The 16,728-nt window shown below is 34.1% G+C and overlaps 1 protein-coding gene across 1 annotated transcript in view; it reads right to left on the bottom strand.

The window, feature by feature from the left end:
- LOC110255677 (uncharacterized) overlaps positions 1–16,728 on the bottom strand; it is a 1,749,062-nt gene that overhangs the window by 17,389 nt on the left and 1,714,945 nt on the right. Inside the window, exon 2 of the transcript XR_014817785.1 lies at positions 276–485. The gene's annotated coding sequence lies outside the window, so the exon portion shown is untranslated. The remainder of the gene's footprint in view (positions 1–275; positions 486–16,728) is intronic.

The raw sequence follows: 16,728 nt of genomic DNA, 5'->3' as shown, positions 1-16,728 counted from the left end.
ACCTGGGTGAACCACAGAATTCAGGGCAATGCCCTTATGATGATTGTCCTTAAAACACCGGAAGCATTACCTGTGATCTTAGAAAAGTCCAGAACTCCCAGGGCCTCCTCAATCCTTCAGTCTGTGGGTAACTGTTTTCCACAGATGTCAGAAAACAGGATAGAATACTTCCAAACTGACTACAATTTTAGAATGTGTAAACATTCAGAGGAATAGTTTCATGTGGATTTTAGAGGTTGAAATGTACTGCCAAGAAAGTTTATCACCTATCTTACCAGGTGGCCATATTTTCAGAAAGAATTAGAAGTGGCCTTTTGGGGAAGCAGGAACCGATGGATTAGGTTCATCTCAAAGCACTTGTGACTGTAAAAGATGATCCTCTAATAATCAGGATGTTAGCTCCATGTTCTGGAAGCATTCCAATTCTGTAGTTATTTCTGCCTTTCTCCCTGAAGTTTCACTGGAATTATTTTTCTTTGCCTTTCCTGGAAAGAAAAAGTAAAAAGCAAATAAGGCCATGTCTAGTCAAAGCAACACTACTGCAATTTAATATTATTTACCAAAATTTTAAGAATAAAATGAATATATACTTTCTTATATTTAATTATGTGCTTCAAACAGATATTTACTCAGATAAAGGTAATTCCAAATAAACATAGTCCAATCAATATGAAGTACATGTGGAAATTTGAAATTTTCCAGAAATGTTCTATTTACAATATAATTGGGAAAAAAAATCAGCAGACAACACAACATTTTCACTTTTTCAAATAATGAGAGTTTATTCTAAAGAGTATTAACATGTTTAACTGGCAATTCATGCTTTTGAGGGCTCTGGTTTATTTAGATTTACTTGTGTATTTAAAAATCTCCTTCTTGCTAGTGACAAAGTTGTAATAGTTTAAAAGTGAATTAACACATTTTAAGAATTGTTTCAATATCATCAATTCATTTTATGCCTCATTTTATAAAGAACTCCAAAATTTCAAAGAGAGCTTTGATATTGCCCTGGCCCAGTCTTTTGAGGAACTGAGAACTTTATAAAGTACTTCAATTATAAAGACCGTTTTTAAAAAAAGAAAGGAAGATGAAGAAATATGCACATTAGAGCAGAAGATCAAAGCATATTAGACTTCCATTATATATTAACAGTAGAGATTTGTATATATTTACATGCATTAAGTAAACTATACCAGTAGTAATAGCTTGTTCATTTATTTCTTCAAGAATGCAGATTAATATATCTATCTATCATCTATCTATCATTGCTAGTTAGCTAGTAGTGATTTTCAGTTTATCGAAGATAGCCTAGGAAACAACTTTTCAGTAGCTCTGAAGGAACTGCTCCAAATTCCAGTGTATTTTACTAAGTGAAGTTTGGAGATACACATGAGTATAATATAAATATACTGGTCAGGGCCCACCTGCTATGAATCTTAACTTTGCCCACTATAAATAATAGGGTTTTAGTTTTATTATTATTTTTTTATGGCTTCACCCTCAGCATATGGAAGTTCTTGGGCCAAGGATTGAATCTGAGCCACAGCTGGGACCCACAATGTTGCTGCGGCAGCACTGGATTCTTCAACCCATTGCCCCAGGCTAGGGATAGAACCCACACCACAATGATCCAAGCCACTCTAGTCAGTTTCTTAACCCACTGAGTCACAGCGGGAACTCCAATAGTAGTGTTTTAATCCTTTGCAAACAAGGCAGTTGAACTAGTTCATTCTTCTCAGCTCTGAGATATTGTAACTCTCTAGAAGAGAAAAATCTTCATTTATTTAAAATGAAGACATATATTTAAGACACAGGGAGCCATTCTGATGCATTCGTTGTGTCAATTTACTAGCTGTAACTAATTTTAACTATTTTACACAACTAAAAAAAGCATAAAGTAGGTGATCGCGTATGTTTACATTTTTTACTTAGCATGTACCTGAGGTATTAGATAAACATTATGTATAGTTTTTACTCATTAATTAATTAAAATTAATCATATACCTAAATTTGCATGGAAATGCAAAGAACCTAGAATAGCAAAAATGTTTTGTGAAAGATGAATAAAGCTGGAGGATGAAGACTACCAGATCTGAATACTTATTATAATGGTGCAGTAATCAAGACTGAGAGGAAATGGCAAACAGACCACTAAATAGATCAGTGGAAGAAAACAGAATCAAGATTCCAGAATGATTCCTGCACATATATGGGCAACTAATTTTTTTTTTTTTTACAAAAAAAAGGGTAAAAGTTACCTCAGTAGCTCCAACAATTGATAGCTATATGCAAAACAAACAAAATGAACCCCTTAGATTCATATGGACAAAACCTCACCATGTACAAAAATTAACTCAAAGTGAACCATGGATCAAAGGTAAAATGTATAACTACATAATGTCCATTAAAATGAACTCTATTAAAATTAAAAGCATCTCTGAAAGGCAGTGTAAAAAGAATCAAACAGTTACATAGTCTGGAAGAAATCTTACAAATCATGTTTATGACAAAGGACTTATACCTAGATCTCTCAAAATAACCCAGTTTAAAAATAAATGGGCAACAGATTTGAACAAATACTTTAGCTAAGAAGATATAGAATCAGAAATCATATGAAAAGATACTCAGCATTAAAAATCATTAGAAAATGAAAATTGCAACCACAAGATTCCATTTCATGTATTTTAGAATGGCAAAACTTGAAGAGACTGACTGTCCTAAATGTTGGCAAGAATAAAGTAGAACTGAAATTTTCACACACTGATATGGCAGGAATGTAAAATAGTAGTTACTTTGAAAAGATTTGGCCGTTTCTTTAACAGTTAAAGATACACCTTCTGCATGATCTAGACATTCCACTCCTAGGATCTGCCCAAGATAAATGGAAGCATATGTATATATTAAGACTTGTACACAAATAATCATAACACTTCCATTATAATAGCTAGATACTTGACACAACCCAAATATTAATCAATGAATGAACTTGTAAACAAAATAGTATATCTGCCAAATTGACTACGATTCAACAATAACAGTGAAGAAACTATTGGAACATTGCCCAGCATGGATGAAGTTTAAAATAATTATGGTGTAATGGATGAAGTCAGGAATACAACTATGATTCCATTTGTATAAAGTACTAGAGTAAGAAAATATAAATGAATCTACAGAAAGTCTGTAAAAAGCTCATCCATGGTTTCCCTGGAGATGGGGGAAAGTTGGTCATAAAGAGGAAGGAGAAAAAGGTTAGAAAGGATCATGTGGAAAATTTTAAGAGTGATAAATATGTTTATCAAGATTTTGGCAGTCATTTCTAAGGCATATACATATGTCAAAACCTATAGAATTTTATACTTTAAATGTGTGCAGCTACATTTCAAAAATATTATTTAAAAATGATATGTGGGAAATCTTATTCAGATCTAATCCTTGCATGCAAGGCCCTGGCAGTATTATTACACATTGGTAAATAACTAGAGAAAAAATAGTTTTATATAAAAACAAACACATATAAAGAAGTTAGTAATGATAAATAATTGAAAAAAAATTTTTGGATCAAGCTTTAAAGGACAATGCAATTGCAGGGCAAAATGGAAACAAAATGGGAAAGACAGAATGTAGAAATAAACATATTTAATTAGCACTATACTTTATGGTAAATTTAAAAGAAGCAAAGCAATTTCATTAACCTCTTATTTGTTTTATTGTAATTTGGCTGGTGAATATTGTAACTACAGCCCACACAAGGTCAAATAATATTGCTTATGGTCTCTGGAGTTTGGGCAGTTTTAATTGCACATTGGGAAACAAATATGTTTATGCTTTGCAGTGTGTGTAGTTCTTACATGGAGGAAAAGGAAACATCTGGGTGTCATAAAATGAGAGCGATAACTACACAAAATTAATCAGCTGCTATTTTTCATTATCATAAGGCTGCATGACTTTCAAAAGAGCAGAGGAGCTATGCTTATATGAACACTGACATTAAAATGTTTTAGGTACATTACAGCATCCCTCTGACCTAACAATTCGCCTTATTGAAAACAAAATATTGTACTATGAAAAACAATATTGAGGAAGAAAGTAAGATGTCCAAAGGGCCAGTTTTTAAACCCCCATTTCCTTCCTTCTAAGTATTAAAGATGAAATGTTTTATAGCTTATTTCATTATATTGGCTTGAATTATGTTATATAATATTAGAATTTCTCCACTTAGAATGTCCTCTTTGAAGCTTTTGTTTCTGGGTTTTTCTCCCCTATCCCTCTTGACTTGTTTAAATCCTATTCATCACTACACAGCATAAACATCATCTCTTCTAAAAACAGTCACAAATCCCAGGCTGGCTTTAGTACTCCTGTTTGTTGAACACATTATTTCATGTTTATCACTCCTCTACTATGTAGTCCACCACATTATCTATTATCTCTTTTGTCTCCTCAGTGGGCCAACCTGGACCAGCAACCATAAATTTCTCACCTGTATTCAGGCACATGCATAGAAACAATTAAATACACAACATATTTGATTGAAAGAATGGGGATTAATGCTGTTGTTATGAACTCTCACTGCAAAGATACACTGAAGAGATGAAGTTTATATAAGTATATAACCTCCCAAATAATCAGGAAAGGCAAGTCAACAGGTTAAATGGAAAATAACAGAAATTAAAGAGCTCTTTTGTTTAAATCAACAACAAACTAATATAGCCAGAAGAATCAGCATGCAGAGGTAGAAGAGATTATCGAAGAAATGCATACTGACATAACAAGATAGCCCGGGAAAACTCCTAGAAGCCATTAGCTGGCATCCACTGTAGGATGTCTAAAACAGTAACTCACTGGCGGATCCTTTTCCCTTCCATTCAGAATCGGCTCTTTCTGTGGTTTGTTCACAAAGTATAGCTGGGAAGAGCAGGCCCCAATGCAAAAATCAAGAATTCTGTATGGAACACCCTAGAAAGTATGATAGGGCTATAAAGAAAAAGACGATTTGGGTCACTTTAAGTCTCTTTCAGATGGTATATACAGCTCACAGACTGAAGAACATCTTACCCACGTAACACAACGTGGAATGGCTTTTCCATTCACAGCTGTGTTTCCTGCTGGAGAAACAGTGATCTCAACAAGGAAACCAATTAGTGACTAATACTGACAATTTAATATTACTAATTAATATTACTAATTATTACTGATCACTATTATTTTTATTTTATTTTTGTCTTTTTAGACTGCACCCACAGCATATGGAAGTTTCTAGGCTAGGGGTCGAATTGGAGTTGTAGCTGCTGGCCTATACCACAGCAGGCAATGGCCAGATCCATGCCACCTCTGCGACCTACATCACAGCTCACAGCAACACTGGATCTTCAACCCACTGAGCAAGGCCAGGGGTCAAACTACATCCTCATGGATGCTAATCAGGTCCGTTACCACTGAGCCACAATGGGAACTCCTAATCACTATTATTTATATGAATAAATAATATTCATATTGTTTGTTGACAACAATATGAATGGACAATTATTACTAGATATTTGAAGACAATGAAGAAAGACAAAATAAGTTAAACAAACCAACTATCAAGAAAATAAAAAATGGAAAACATTTATATCTAGTTTATGTTTTCAGAAATTCAAGATGAATGCACATTTGCAAAACAAAATTAGGCCTCTGAAAAAAAGCACATTCTTTCTTTCCATCTGTGTTATCTCCAATAGATCTTGTGACTTTTTCTGTGCCTATAAAAGTGCTTGGCAGTACATATACTAAGGTTTTCTATCTGTACTCTTATTACTGTTATTTCTATCTGTACTCTTTTAACGAGCATTAAGAAACATAAAACTAACTTCTTCAATTGATAAAGTGTGGCAAAATCTAAGCAGTTACTATTCAAAAAAGTCATCCATTCATCAAGCATATATTAAGTACCAATGTGTGTGAAATACTTGTCCAGGTTCTGAAAATGCATCAGTGGGAGAAAAAAGAAGTGATTTGCTTTCTTTATGGAACTTAAATTTTAGGATATAAAAGTTAAATTATCAGATGTGATAGGTTCAAGGAAGAAAAAAAGGTTGATAATGATAGAAAGTGTATTTTGATTGTATTCTTGAGGAAGACTTCTGATAAGGTCATATTTAACATTGACTTGACAACAAAGTATTTGTAAACCATGAGCAAAGAAATTTCTAGGCAGAAGTAACAGCAAGTATAAATCCTGTGACAAATAAATCATCTTGTTGTCACATTCAAAGAATAATAAACTGAAGTGGCAATGAGGAGTAAAGTGTCAGAGAGGCCACCAAGTAAGGGCTCTATAAGACCTCCTAGCTGCTGACTTTGAGGATTCATTGTGGTGGGGAAAGAGTGGAGGCAAGGTGACAGTCAGAAAATCATTGCAATAAACCTTTTGAACAGTGCTCAGATTCTGGATATATTGTGAGAGGAGAGCTGACATAATTGGATTTGAAGTGTGAAAGAAAGAAGGTAAGATTTAATGTTACTTTCCTGTCATTCTTCAAGGTACATATCTACATTATTACTGGAGCTTCCTTGGATGAAAGGAGGAGGAAGGAGGAAGGAAAAGAAAATAATAAGGATAACTAACATTTATTGAACATATATTGTGCTGGCACACTTCTAAGTGCTTTTCACATATCATAGCATTAGATGTCACAGTAATTCTTTGAGGTAGATGTTACTAATAACCACATCTTCAAGATAAATAAGTTTAACTGTAGTGATGACATATCCCAAGCCCTAAGTTAGTACACCTAGTAATTGGAGGCAGATGAAGACATCCAGCCACCTGACTTCAGGTCCAAAATATTATCAAAATGTGGAGAATCAAGACATGAAGAAAAGGGAACCCCTTTACACTGTTGGTAGGAATATAAATTGGCACAGCCATCATGGAAAAGAGTATAGAGATTTTGCACAAAAAAAAAAACCTAAAAATAGAACTACCATATGACCCAGCAATTCTACTCCTGGATATGAACCTGAAAAAACCAAAAATGCTAATTCAAAAAGATACATGCACCCCAGTGTTCACAGCAGCATTATTTTAATCCTAAGACATGGAAGCAACCTAAATGTTCATCAACAGAGTAACTGATGAAGATTTGGCAGGTGTGTGTGTGTGTGTGTGTGTATGAAGGGAGTACTATTCAGCCATTGAAAAAAGAAATTCTGCAATTTATAGCATCATGGATAGACTTAGAGGGTGGTATGCTAAATGAAATAAGTATGCTAAATTAAATAAGGTAAATAATATATGATATCACTTAAATGTGGAATCTAAAATATACAACTAGTGAATATAACAAAAAAGAAGCAGACTCACAGATATAGAGAATAAACTAGTGGTTACCACTAGGAAGAGGGAAGGGAGCATGATAATTGAGGGGTAGCAGATTAAGAGGTAAAAACTATTATGTATAATGTTAGCTGCAAGGATATATTGTATAACACAGGGAATATAGCCAAGATTTTATAATAACTGTAAATGGAGTATAACCTTTAAAAATTGTGTAATAAATAAATAAATAAAGCCATAAAATGCAAAAAAAAAAAATAGGCCACTTAGTTTGTAACAAAAATCTACCTGCCAGTCACTTTACAAAAGGCACTACTGTTTAATCATCCCTTTGAGGTTACTATGAGGAAACCAATATTTATTGAGAATATCAAACTTAGCAAAAATCACAGAGACTTCAAACAATAATTATACTTCTAAAGTAATAGTATGTGATATTAATTGAGCTGTTAACCAAAAAAAAGAAGACTTTATATTCAGGTGTTTCAGGAAATGCTGGATTAGATTGTTTTATTGATTACAGGAGATTTTTTTAAAGTAATCTTTGAATATTGTTATTATTCAAAAGCAGTTTTAGCATGCCAAGTTTCTTAGGCTTTTATTTGACCAGGCCCTTATTTTCTGAAATTATAGTTTCAGGTATTTTCTGTCACACTTTTGTTATATATACTATGAGAATAATGACTGTTCCCAGCAACCAGGTAAATCAAGTTCCTTGGGAATTTTAGTATCACTGGAAGAGAATTCATAGAATTGTGAAGGGCATGCTGTGTAGTAACTTAAACTATATAATTTCCCTTGGAAAAAAATGGAAAACACCCCAAGTTGACAAAGCAGAGAGGAAAAAGAAACTAACTGTAATCCCCACTCTCTGTAGACAGTATACAACATCATCAAATGTACCACATTCACATCCTGTACATGATTTAAAAAAAAAAAAAATACTTAGCGTATTCACTGACTCATCAGACTTGTTATTCAGCAAATGGGTCACTCACCACAAATGCTTTTCTTCATTGTTTTCGTGGACTCTCACATTCCTTAAGAAATATCTAAAGCCCTGAAAGATGAGTCAATTATTGATAAAATTGGGCCATTACTTTTTTTTTTTTTTTTTTTTTTTTTTGCTTTTTAGGGTGGCACCCACGGCATATGGAGGTTCCCGGGCTAGGGGTCCAATTGGAGCTACAGCCGCTGGCCTATGCCACAGTCACAGCAATGCCAGAACTGAGCTGCATCTGTGACCTACACCACAGATCATAGCAATACTGGATCCTTAATCCACTGAGCAAGGCCAGGGATCAAATCCAAAACCTCATGGTTCCTAGTCAGATTCGTTTCCACTGTGCCACCATGGCAACTCCACGGGCCATTGATATCTTTAAACAATCATTTTGACTCTCTGTGCCACAACAGACAAAAACCTGTTTATGAATTTTTTTTCTTTGGTATCTGTGTTTCTGAGAAAGGAAGGATCCCACAGGCCAGAAAATGAGATCCAGGATTGTTCAGCTGCTCAAACAGATGCTGATTTATGTCTACAACTAACTGGTGATAAAAACTGCTACAAAATGCATCAGGCTTTGATATTTACTTGCCACAAGATACGTGATATTAGATAGGTGGCTAACAATAATAGTGCTCACCTTACAGGCTGTTATACAGATGCTTGATGATAATGAAGGAAAAGAACTGGAAGAGGAGAAAGAGGAAGAAGAAGAATGGCTACATACTACTCCTTGGAAAAGACTATGATATATACTGCAAGTGGTATGAGACCTAGTTAGATTTAAAAAGTCGTAATACATTAACATACCACAGTAAGACTGCAGACAAAGTGTAAATGTGTAAAGTAATTGTACTCAAGATATCTTTTTTTTGATATCAACCTCTAAAAGATGAAACAAACATTGACCCATTAACAATCTCTCTCACAATGGAGAACAATATAATTTATTGAATAGCTTTTCAAATATCAGGTTACTAGGAGCAAAACACGAGTGGATGCTTGACAGAAATGGAGAACTCTGGATGGTAGCTCTACCTGGATCTTGCTCTACATACAGCAATTAATTATTGATATTTTTTTAAATTTTTGTATAATTTTTTGAATTATTTCACCAATACAATTTTTTCCTACTGTACAGCATGGTGACCCAGTTACACATACATGTACACATCCTGTTTTCTCACATTATCATGCTCCATCATAAGTGACTAGATATAATTCCAAGTGCTATACAGCAGGATCTCATTGCTAATCCATTCCAAAGGCAATAGTTTGTATCTATTAACCCCAAGCTCCCAATCCACCCTACTCCCTGCCCCTTTCCCTTGGCAACCACAAGTCTATTCTCCAAGTCCATGATTTTCTTTTCTGTGGAAAGGTTCATTTGTGTTGTATATTAGATTCCAGATATAAGTGATACCATATGATACAGCAGTCCCACTCTTGGGCATATATCCAGAAAAAATTTTCCTTGAAAAGACACAGGCACCCAGATGTTCACTGCAGCACTATTCACAATAGCCAAGACATGAAAACAATCCAAATGTCCATCAACAGAGGATTGGCTTAGGAAGATGTGGTATATATACACAATAGAATACTACTCAGCCATAAAAAAACCAAAATAATGCAATTTGCAGCAACATGGATGGAACTAGAGGCTCTCATACTGAGTGAAGTAATTATTGAGATTTTTTAAATAGTTGTTCCAGAATTTATAAAAATCTCTGCCTTTGGAACATTTAGGTAATTATTGATCTAAATTAGATATTCTTCAATATACTAGCCCCTTCTAAGTGTGTATACTAATTAAGAAAATATACATTATACATTTTCACTTAAAAAAGAATATTGTATCAGAATACAGGAATTGTAAAACTGCTTATTTAGTTAATGTATTGCTTATGACTTGAATCTAACAGAAAGAAAGAAAACATGAAAGGTGAGGTTATGTTAGCCCAGTTTTCAATCTTATGGCTTATTATTTGATTATGAATCTATCAGTGCCCTGGCATTGTATTATATAGTTACTTTCAAAGGATGCATGATATGGAGCCCCTCTCAGGTATAAGCTAGAAATGCAAATAGCAGTTCTGTCCCACACAGATGTCCTGATACTTGGTAGCAAGGAGAGTGCATGAAAAGAGGTTCTGACTCTGTATATTACATGCTATTTATTCCTTCTATTTTGAAACAAGGGAATGAAATTTTTCTTTTTAGAAGCATTTAAAACTAGTAAATTAGTGGTATAAATTAGTTTTAATGCGTAAGTACCTTTATTTTTTTAAGTCTGAGAAGGTAATTTAAGACACAAATAAAATAGCTCCGGAACTGAAATTAGACAAAACATTACTTGAACAATATGTATCTACTGGGTATTTTTTAATATACCATTGTCTAGTTTTCATCTTTCAAAACTTGATGAATATAATTCTCTCCAGAGAGACAGATAGACAAAAACATAATTGAACTATTTGACTGCTTTTTGTTTAATGGTGATGTTTACTCTTTCCGTATGATTTTTTAGGGATTATAAACTGAACACCACCAACATAAACCTAATTCTTTACGTCACAGCAGCTTTAGCTGTATTTTTATCTAGATGCCCAATCATTACTTTTTAATACAGAATCCTAGGAGTCTTACAGCAGTATTTTTCAAATTGTGAATTGACCAATTTATGAGTTATCATGAAGTAGTGGGTTATGAGATCAAGTGAGGGGGTTAGACAACACTTTTCTTTCAAATAAAATAGAGCATTATTTATTTATTTCCCACCCCCATGACATGACACATGGGAAATCTCAGGCCAGGGATTAAATCTGAGCCAGAGCTGTGACCTGCACAATAGCTGCAGCAATGCTAGATCCTTAACCAACCCACTGTGCTGGGCCAGGGGTGGAACCAGTGCTTCCATAGACACAACCTGGATCATTAACCCACTGCAGCACAGTGGGAACTCCAAAATGATTTTTAAATAAAATATTGTCTCTTAAACATTTTATTTCCTCTGCATACAGAAGTGTGTGCATGTACACAAAGTTGTTAAACCATATTTATACTATGCATTCATATTTAAAACTTTGATAACCACTGTGTAAGAATTTATGGTTCTAATTCCTTTATTTCATGTGTAAGAATTTATGGTTCTACTTCCTTTATTTCATGTGTTCTAAAAAATTCTCTGTGTATGCACATTTTCTGGGGAAAATTGCTTTGGCTTTCATTTGATGTTTATAAAACTGTTTTCAAAAATCTCAGGGGACATACTTATCCTAAAGCAAATTCAATTATTACATTTGTAGTTCTAGAACGAGTATACTTTGAAATATGAAAATAATATAACAATTTATACCTATATGCCTCTCTACGTTACAAATACATGTACCAAAAATAATTGCTTCTATGTTCCCAACTTAAATTTAGGGTCTAATCAGGTTGCACACAAAATTTGTCTATGTTCCTAAAAATAAAAACCTTTAGATCTCTAAAAGTATGAATAAAACTTATATTTCAACTTTCTTAAAATAATTTACTTCTTCCTAAAACAACAGCATTTCAGGAGTTAAATTTATCTAAATATTATATTGCTAGGCTTATGGTAACAGATATGCAATGTACCAATGCATAATAAAGATGATGGCCTATAAAAGGATAGAGACAAGTGAAAGAGAGATAAAGGATTATTTTATTTTAGATCTAAAAATGACCTAAAAGAAGAAGAAAAGTAATGCATTCTGAATAATATTTTTTCTGAGATATTTTAACACTGTTTTTGGGGACATAGGCAACATAAGCAACACTGTTTTGGGGGACATAGGCAACATAAGCAACACTGTTTTTGGGGACATAGGCAACACTGCAAAGTAGATAATGTTTAAATGTTGAAAATAAGGAAATCAAGGCTCAATGTAGGTGTTTTTTTTGTTTTTTTTTTTTTGGCCACATGTCACAAAATCAGTAAGGGGTGGCTCTGAAATTTTATTGCAGCTCTGACTCCAAATCTACCCATCTCACACTTCATAGTATCATTAATGAAAGAGAGAACAAGAACTCAATTCTAGTTCTCATCTGCAGGTAACTTAGGAATGTAAAGTAATGGCTTCCCCCCTACCTAAGGACCATCCCATTCTATGTACTAAACTGGAAGCTGGGATTATTGTAGAAAACAGCTAGCCCTATACCCAGGAAATGACATTATTTAGTGCCACCCAATTTATTCTAGTACACTGAGACTCAAATGAAAAAGGAATGATTTGGCAGCATCTGTTAACAGGAGGGATAGAATGGAGCTGGAAGAATTATCTGTAAACAAACCAGCAAATGTTCAGTTTGAATGCAAATTTTGGGTGACAGCACTATGAGTGGCTTGGGCAAATATCACCATCAGAGAAATAATTAACACATATATTTTAAGTGTCTATGCAGCAAAGATCAGGTCTAAGTTAAGAAATCAAAATCTGGAGGAGTAGTAGATGTTGGGAGGTACTTCTCAGATTCCTATTCAAGACTGAAGGGCTTATTTTCCCATCTGCTGTGAGTATTATTGCCTGATAGCTTTTAATTGCCAGCCCTTTCTGGAAGTTGCCCTAGGTTACTGCCTTACTTCTCTGTGGGCAGTCTGCATTCAATGACTGGTAGATTCAGTAGCTTAAAACTCTGCTTCTGTCACTGTAACATGGAATAATCTGAGTTCATCTGGCTTCAGAAACTCCTTCTCAAACATCTGGTCATCTGAGGCTTTTGTTGAGACCATACTGCCTGATATCTAAATCTATATCTAGATTAGACATAGTTGAGACTATAAAGATGATCCTTCCCTCTGCCCAACCCTGCTTCTTCTTTCCTTCCTCTTCATTAGTGATAATCTCCAAAACTCTCCCTAACAAACTTCCTAGAATGTACACTCCACCTCACAGTCTGTTTTCTGGGGAACCCAAGCTTCAAGGAGGTCTGTAATCATCTGAGACCATATCCACTCTCAGATACCAAGGGATCCACAGGGATTGAGCAAGCAAAGCTTATTGATCAAATAATTAGACAAACGGTCACACTCATTCAAGACTAAAAACATGTAGGTAACGGGCAGCAAGTACTCAAAGAAAAGGAGAAGCCCTGGATAGTGGTCATATATGTTCTAATGAGGCCAGGTAAGAAGAAAAATGACTCCCAAAAGTTGTCCACTTCCTTATCTCCAGAACCTATGAGTATGTTGCCTCACATTACATAAGGGAATTTGCCACTGTGGTTCAAGTTAAGGACCATGAAATGGAGAGACTGTCCTAGATATGCAGGGAGCCCAACCTAATCATAGAGATCCTTAAATGCAGAAAAGCTTTTCTTTCCTAGCTGGATTAAGAAAAGGAGATGTGAGAATGGTCAGAGGGATGAATATTGCTGAATTGAAGGTGAAGGGACAGGGGCAAGCCAAGGAATGTGGTTAGCCATTAAAAGCTTGGAAAGGAAACATTCTGCCTGAGAGACACCACAAAAAAAATTCAGCTCTGCTGACACTTTAATTTTAGCTCAATAAGGCTGTCATTGCAATTTTAACCTACATATCAATAAATTTTTTTTAAATTTGCATTATTTAACTACTTTTTTGGATAATTTGTTATAGCAGTAATAATAAACTAACATATATTTGGGAGCAGGGGTGAAGTGCTTCTGTAAAAAATATCTAAGAATATGAAAATGGATTTGGTAATGGGCAAAAGGGAGTGACTGGAAGAATTTGGTAGAGCATGAGAAAAAGGCTAGATTTCTTTCATGAAATTGTGAGTAGAAATCTTGAAGGGAACTATTCTTAATGCGGACTTAAAGCAATGAGAAGCAGGACTGAGAAAACATAAATCATCTCACAGTATCCAAAATCATTGTGAACAGACTGTTAAGAAAAATATGGACATTAAAGGAACAGGTGGTGAAGGCTGAGAAAGAAATTAGGAACATGTTATTGGAAACCAGAGGAAAGAACACCTTTGCTGTGTAATGGCAGCATGCTTAGCAGAACTGTATCCTTTAGTTATGTGGGTTATGTGGAGAGGGCTGGTAAATGATGAATTTGTAATTTAATCAGGGACATTTCTAAGTAGAGTGTTGAAGCTTGCTTTCTTCTTGCTGCTTATAGTAAAATTTTAAAAACAGGAGATTACCTGAGGAAGCAGTGTTAAAAGAACAACCAAAAAATGAAAATAAAAAAAAAATTAAAAGCCTACAAAAATAAGATCCAATATTGAATGATTTTGGAAATTCTCCGCCTCTTCAGATTGTGAAAAAAAAATGACCAAAATTAAGGGATTCATTGCCTGGAAATCATGATCTAGAGGCAAAAGGCAAGCATGGGGCTATACCATTTTTTGCTCATACCTCCGAAGAATCAAAAAGGCATCATCTTCATTCACATAAATGGCTCGTTTAGGAGATTAAAATTTTTCTCACAGATAACATTAATATAACTGGAAAGCCTAGGGTTGTTCTTATATAGGTAAATTTTAAAAATGTAAAATTAGAAAAACACTTGTTATGAATAATTCTATATGTGTTAGAGAACATAATGAACATTCCTCTTTTTATGTGTGAATATAATAAAATAGTACATGTTTGAAGTGATATGCAAATACTAGAAATAAAACTACTTATATACAAGTTATAAGGATTTTTTTTAACCTATCTCCCACTTGTCAGAGTTAATTTGCCACAAGGAGGCAAGTGGAATAACAAGTAGTTTTACTCATAAATAAAATGCATAAAAATATATTCAGGAAAACCAATGCCGTTGCTTAACTGTCTAATTTGTACCTTGCCTGTATCCATTTGAGTAAATAATATTTTCAAAGTTCCATGAAATGTGAGCAATTAGAGTGCACTTGTTTGTCTGTCTTTAGCTTTAGAGAAACTGAAATGGCAGATTAGCCCCAGGACACACATAGATGTAGAGTGTAGCCAAGACTACTTTATCAGTTGCTTCTCTTAATCCCTTGTCTGAATGGAGTGGGAGGATGGGAGATTTTTGAGTCACTTAATTTTCTACACTTTCCTTGAGGGAAACTTTTCCATTGGTGTTAAGGGAATATGATAGCTCAGCCTATCATTATGATTCCTTTGAAAAACAATTGAGAATAAGAAAGGCTAAACAGTAATAAAACAAACAGAACCTGAAGAGATTTTTCTTACATGTAATCAAACATAATCAAATATGTTTCATTAAAGGCACGAACAAGGGGATATCTAATAAAATCAATGAGAGGTTTTCTTAGTTGTTGACATCTATCATATTGAAAGGAATACTGCCAATGTTTTCCCCTATCATCAGAATTGATGCAGGAAATAGACTCATATCCTCATATTGTGCAGTTGCAATCTTATTTTTTTTACTCATTCTAGTCTAGATCCAAAGTAAATTAGGCAGCTGAGAAAAGAGAGCCACCATTACTGACTGAAGGTAAGTAGCATTTTTTATGAAATCCAGTGCTGATTAAGGGAAAGAACAACATTAAGAGCTACATTTACATTTCCTATAGGTATTGAGGACTTGAGGAAGGAAAAAAAAAATACGTCTTGTGCCATATATGTCCTCTTTTGTTACTGCAGGTTCAAATTACATTTTAATAGAAAATCAACACTAGCAAACACCACTGACATAATTGGTGCAGACAGAACCCACCAAAGGTTACTGAGTAACAGGTTGAATATTTGAGAAGAAACAAGATATTATTAAATACAGATATATATGATCCAGCAATTCCACTCCTGGCCATGTATTCAGAGAAAACCATAATTCAAAAAGATAATACATTCCAATGTTCATTACAGTGCTATTTACAATAGCCAAGAGGTGAAAGCAACTTAAACCTCCATCCACAGGGGAATGGATAAAGAAGTTGTGATCTATATATAACGGAATGTTACTCAGCCATAAAAGGACACAATAATGACATCTGGAGCAATAGGGATGGACTTAGATATTATCATAAAAAGTGAAATAAGTCAGACAAAGACAAATATCATATGAGATCACTAATATGTGTAATCTAATAAAATTATACAAAAGAACTTAAAAACAGAAACAGACTCAAAGATTTAAAACCAAACGTATGGTTACCAAAGTGAAAACTTGAGGGAAGGCATAAATTCAGAAGTTGTGGTTAATGTACATACTACTGTATATAAAATAGATGAGTAACAAGTACCTACTATATTGCACAGGGAAATGACTCAATATTGTGTAATAGAAAAGAATTCTGAAAAGAAATGGATATATGTATAACTGATTTACTTTGCTGTACACCTAAAACTAAGACTAAAACTAAGGTAACTTTGTAAATCAACTATATTCCAATAAATTTTTAAAAGATATTATCATATTGTCAAAGAATCCACCCCAAGATATTTATTAACT

This window comes from Sus scrofa, chromosome 10, assembly GCF_054392235.1.
Source record: "Sus scrofa isolate SSC_HxYL_T2T_F1_AM1 chromosome 10, Sscrofa_HxYL_maternal_Yorkshire_Landrace_v2.0, whole genome shotgun sequence".
In the NCBI taxonomy this organism is placed as follows: Eukaryota; Metazoa; Chordata; class Mammalia; order Artiodactyla; family Suidae; genus Sus; species Sus scrofa.
This window is presented reverse-complemented; position numbering and strand designations above follow the sequence as displayed.